Source organism: Sander vitreus, chromosome 12 (genome assembly GCF_031162955.1).
Source record: "Sander vitreus isolate 19-12246 chromosome 12, sanVit1, whole genome shotgun sequence".
Taxonomy (NCBI): Eukaryota; Metazoa; Chordata; class Actinopteri; order Perciformes; family Percidae; genus Sander; species Sander vitreus.
In genome coordinates, this window is record NC_135866.1 from 15750304 (window position 1) to 15756303 (window position 6000).

Below are 6000 nucleotides of genomic sequence, written 5' to 3' on the forward strand. Positions count from 1 at the left end.
CTGTGATGATAGTTACACTGTATGTGTATATGCCACAGTTTAGTAGGGGTGGGGGAAAAATCGATACAGCATAGTATCACGATATTTTCCATGGCAATACTGTATCTATACACAGACGCCAAGTATCAATCTATTATTAGTGAACTATTGTTATTGTGTTCTTTATTAGTGGGAATGCTGATTCAGCAGCATTCCAACTATTGTTATTCTGTTCGGCCATTTTTATTATTCCGTACGTTTTTTGGCTCTCCGTAACTTCTGCATATGTTCAACTATTAAAACCATTCAACTTTTAAAATGTTCAGCTCTTTCAGCTAATGATGGGACTTCTTCAACTTTTTTTCTACTATTTATACTTTTTTAAATATTAAGCTTTTTAACATTGGAGTCAATGAGAGCGTCCTTCAAATCCTCTTCTGCTTCAAAATGTATCTCCTCCTACATTCTTTCACCTACAGACATGATTCAAACTTTAAACTGTTCACAAAATATTCAGGTATTCGGGGTGTGCTCAGTGTTTTGATATCTTTTACAGGTTTTGTGAAAAAGCTGTTAAAGTTTAGTGTTCGTTTCAGGAAATTTTATTTATTAAACAGAGTGTGTATTGCGTGAGTTAGAGTGGATGATGTCATCGCCAGAGCACAGAGCCTTAAAAAAATTATTTTTGTCCCTTCTCTATAAATTGTTCTCACACTCACAATTTTTACTTGTCATACACAATTTATACATCAAAACGTAGGTATTTTTCTCTAGTTTCAGGCAATGTGCTCAGTTATGCGATACTAACTAACTAACACGTGGAAGCTATTGGGTGGTGATAGCGCAATGGATATGACGCATGCCCTTGGTGTGGTAGACCTGGGTTCAAATCCCACTGCGATACATTAATCACTGTGTCCCTGAAGAAAACACCCAAGCAATTGAAGCTCTCTCTCTCTCTTCTGTCCTTCTCTCTTTCCTCTTGTTCAGCCCCCTTCTTTTCACGCAATATATTTCACATCTCATCTCAGCTAGATTGATGCTTTTTCGTTCTATGCAGTGTATATGTCTGATAAGTATTTCTTTTTTCAGCCTTTTCAGACAATTTCAATTTTCATCTTTGACAGTTTTACAGTTCAGCTTCAAGCTTTTCTAACAATGTATTTTAGCTCTTCACCTAGGTAATGCAGTTTCACTTCCAACTCTGACAATTTTCCAGATCCAGTTTCATATTTCTGCATTTGAAGTCATCATCAGTTAGAAAATATATTCAGACCTCACAATGTTCTACATGTTTTGTCATTGTTCAACTTTTAAAGTCAACAGTTCAGTTTAGCAAGCTTTTAACTTTTTAATGAAATTCATAACTTTCAACGATTTCCACTTTTTCAACTATTCTCACTACTTCACCTTCTTCTTACCGATTTAAGCTATTCATCCAATTTAGCTTTAGCTATTCAGCATTCCCACACATTTTCTGCAGGAAATGCATTTTCTAGTTATATATGTGTTAGTCAGTTTGTCTGCTTGACAATCATTATAATATTGATGTATAATAATAATAATGATAAAAAAGCGCTATATAAATGTAATGAAGTATTATTATTATTATTATTATTATTATTAATAATCCCATTTTGCAGCAATAAAATTGCAGTGAGATGAACAAACAGAAATTTATCTTTTAAGATAAAACAGATGTTGGGAAAAATTTGAAGTCGGAAAAAAGGTAATAAATATATCGCAGAATATTGCAATATGTTTAAAATTGCAATAATATTGTATCTTGACTTAAGTATCGTGATGATATCGTCAGGCCTCTAGTGATTCCAACCCCTACAGTTTAGCGAACTGTCGTGGCTCAAGGTGTTTCCAGATTTCAGGCGTGGCTAATTTCGGGCTCTGGCTATCTCGTGGTAAATTTAACCGTTGCATCCACAAGAGTGCAAGATTGACGAAAAGACTATGCAAACTGATCTGCGCTCTTGGGTTGTGTTTGTTGACAAGGTCTCTCTTGTTATGAGAGGAGTTGATAGTGTGTCCATTTTAGTGTATTCAGTCAGTCGCTGCCATGTAATGCTAGCTAGCCTGTAGTCTGCAGATTTTGGGCCGGTGTTTTGTTGAAAAGAAAATGACAGGGGCAGATGTGAAGAAGACATTCTGTGCTGAAACAAGGGGTGCACGATATTGAAAAAAATGTGATATTGCAATATCGATAATGAATATTGCGATATCGATATTTTTAAACATATGTAAAATTACCGAAGTTATGGGAAAACTTTATAAATAAAAACAAGTTTTCTTACAACACAAGGTTTATTTCAACTGACGGTCATATTGGACTGGTACAACATGTGTCTACAGAACAGGACATGTTTTACTGGTTGGACAGTATACAATAAATAAATAAAGAGCATGTCTATAGAACAGGACATGTTGTACTGGTTGTATATACACTACAGTATAAAAAACAATGCAATGCACATCTGTTGGCTTAAAGCCAAAGTATTTCCAAGCTACCGAGGAGGAGGCATTACCCTACAGTCACATTAGCTACAAGAGACAGAGACAAAGCGACAGGCTACCATTCATTTTCAATGGGAGTGGCCAGAGCCATAGAGATATACAGTGGGGAGAACAAGTATTTGATACACTGCCGATTTTGCAAACATTGGTCTAACTCGTCTCCATACCTTACACATATCATCACACCAGTAGCACAAATGATGAGTATTCTACCAATATCATGCAATACTAGTCATCTCTCAAACATCTTAGCGGTTACTTACACAGACATTAAAATCATTTAATCAAATTCTGCCCCATTAAGTATGCAATATTGCATTCATGTAGGGGCCCCATATTTTCCAAAATACCTCCTGTCTGTTGTTAAAGTTAAAAATTAATTGTTTGTAGCTGGCCATTTTGGTCACATTGTATGATTTTTTTAAATAATTAATTTGCATTTTATTGCATGACATAAGTATTTGATCACCTAACAACCAGTAAGAATTCCAGCTCTTACAGACCTGTTAGTTTTTCTTTAAGAAGCCCTCCTGTCCTCCACTCATTACCTGTATTAACTGCACCTATTTGAACTTGTTACCTGTATAAAAGACACCTGTCCACACACTCAATCAAACAGACTCCAACCTCTCCACAATGGCCAAGACCAGAGAGCTGTGTAAGTACATCAGGGATAAAATTGTAGACCTGCACAAGGCTGGGATGGGCTACAGGACAATAGGCAAGCAGCTTGGTGAGAAGGCAACAACTGTTGGCGCAATTATTAAAAAATGGAAGAAGTTCAAGATGACGGTCAATCTCCCTCGGTCTGGGGCTTCATGCAAGATCTCACCTTGTGGGGCATCACTGATCATGAGGAAGGTGAGGGATCAGAACTACATGGCAGGACCTGGTCAATGACCTGAAGAGAGCTGGGACCACAGTCAAAGAAAACCATTAGTAACACACTACGCCGTCATGGATTAAAATCCTGCAGCGCACGCAAGGTCCCCCTGCTCAGGTCATGCTTGGTCATGTGGTCTGATGAGACAAAAATAGAGCTTTTTGGTCTAAACTCCACTCACGGTGTTTGGAGGAAGAAGAAGGATGAGTACAACCCCAAGAACACCATCCCAACCGTGAAGCATGGAGGTGGAAACATCATTCTTTGGGGATACTTTTCTGCAAAGGGGACAGGACGACTGCACCGTATTGAGGGGAGGATGGATGGGGCCATGTATCACAAGATCTTGGCCAACAACCTCCTTCCCTCAGTAAGAGCATTGAAGATGGGTCGTCGCTGGGTCTTCCAGCATGACAACGACCCGAAACACACAGCCAGGGCAACTAAGGAGTGGCTCCGTAAGAAGCATTTCAAGGTCCTAGCCAGTCTCCAGACCTGAACCCAATAGAAAATCTTTGGAGGAGCTGAAAGTCCGTATTGCCCAGCGACAGCCCTGAAACCTGAAGGATCTGGAGAAGGTCTGTATGGAGGAGTGGGCCAAAATCCCTGCTGCAGTGTGTGCAAACCTGGTCAAGAACTACAGGAAACGTATGATCTCTGTAATTGTAAACAAAGGTTTCTGTACCAAATATTAAGTTCTGCTTTTCTGATATATCAAATACTTATGTCATGCAATAAAATGCAAATTAATTACTTAAAAATCATACAATGTGATTTTCTGGATTTTTGTCACTCACAGTTGAAGAATACCTATGATAAAAATTACAGACTTCTACATGCTTTGTAAGTGGGAAAACCTGCAAAATCGGCAGTGTATCAAATACTTGTTCTCCCCACTGTAAATGTCATAGAGATTATAAATATATAATGTCTTTCTCTATCACTCTGGGAGTGGCCGTTTGGCCACGAGCGACTGCCAATCAGAGTGAAGGCAGCGTGAGGGCAGCGTAACGTATGTCAGTGGCTCGAACGAGTCGAAGAAAATAATTCAAGATGGCGGAAAACGCTTCAGGACATCGTATTTATGTATATATCTGATATGTTTGGCATTTCATCTCATATATTGTTACTTTTATCGAGAAATAAATACTTTTAAATCTAAAAACATCGTTCTTGTGACTTAACAATACCTCTGAAGTAACTTTTAAGAAGTGGTTTAAGGTAGCACTGGGGAATTTCTGTTTACTGTTGCCAAGCAACCAGGTGTAGGCTAGGCACGCCCAGGAGTGCCCACAAGCGAGTGCATGTCGCTCTCTTTTGTAGCTAATGCATGGGCGTAAATCTGATCTAACAGTAGAGGGGGACAATAAACTTATAACATTTCTGAAGAGCAATTTTTGAAGGGGACACAAATAATACAGCCACAATTATACTCATAGAGGACATGTGTATGCAGATGAAAGCCTTAATACTATCATTAGTGTAGCATGGAGACTGTACCATTATCCTTCTTTTCAGTGTTTCTCTTGATTCAATGAAAAAGCTGATTAATTGACCAAAATATTCTTCTTTAAAACCATTTATTTATTTCTAAGTTGTTTACAATCAAGCCACAAAAATACCTTAAAACATAATGACTTATTTTGAAAATATTTCCCCATATAAAAGAAATACAATGCTTTTGTACACTTGTTAAATTAGCTGATCATAATGTAAATTAGTGAGCCACTAGTAAAGCTCATCTGCTCACCCTGATGGCCACACACCTCCAAAAATATGAACTAAGCTCAACACACTTACCTGAGGCTCTACACCTGACTGTCCCTGGTCTCCCTGAGACTCTACACCTGACTGTCCCTGGTCTCCCTGAAACTCTACACCTGACTGTCCCTGGTCTCCCTGTTCCTCAGTTCTTTCTGTCTCCTTTGCCTGTGACATAGTGACGTTAGTATTTCCATAAGCACCCATTCTTATAAAGATGTTACCAAATTGTCTTGACATGAGGACTTATTGTACTTGGCGTTTTGGTGTACTGAAAAAGGATCTTATCTCTATTTTTCTTTTCTCTGTCATTTTATCTGGGCAACAACAACACAAATCTTTAATGTCAGATGTCTAAATATGAGTTAGTTTCATAGGTTCACCACACAGTCATATTATAATTATAAAATGATCTTGCGTCCTCCACATAAATATTAGGTTTCTTCTGGGACAGAGGATATATATTTAACTGATCAGCCACTTAACTTCATATTCAGCAAAACACAACTGTAGATCTTCAATATTAACCCTAATATCAGTTCACACACATAACATTAGGCTTATCTCTGTGGTAACGTTAGCTAGTTGTAGTGGGTGCATTTATATCCAACAAGCTATTAAATAAGCTAGGTAACATTACATTATATTACACTAACATAGCAAACTTTTTTGTCATGACTACTTCATTAATTACTCAGCATCATTTCTATTTGAGAAAAGAACAACTTCATCCGATGTTTAATGTGAATAAAACAGCCTTGAACCGCCTACTTACTACATACCTGTCACTACCCGATGTGACTCTGAGTCTAGTGCAGATCCTACAGCATGCAGTGGACCAAACCACTGTG

The 6000-nt window shown here is 38.0% G+C and overlaps 1 protein-coding gene across 1 annotated transcript in view; it reads left to right on the forward strand.

Annotated features, from left to right (window-relative positions):
* The window catches only part of b4galt2 (UDP-Gal:betaGlcNAc beta 1,4- galactosyltransferase, polypeptide 2), a 141994-nt gene that overhangs the window by 573 nt on the left and 135421 nt on the right, over positions 1–6000 (forward strand). The window lies entirely within an intron of this gene.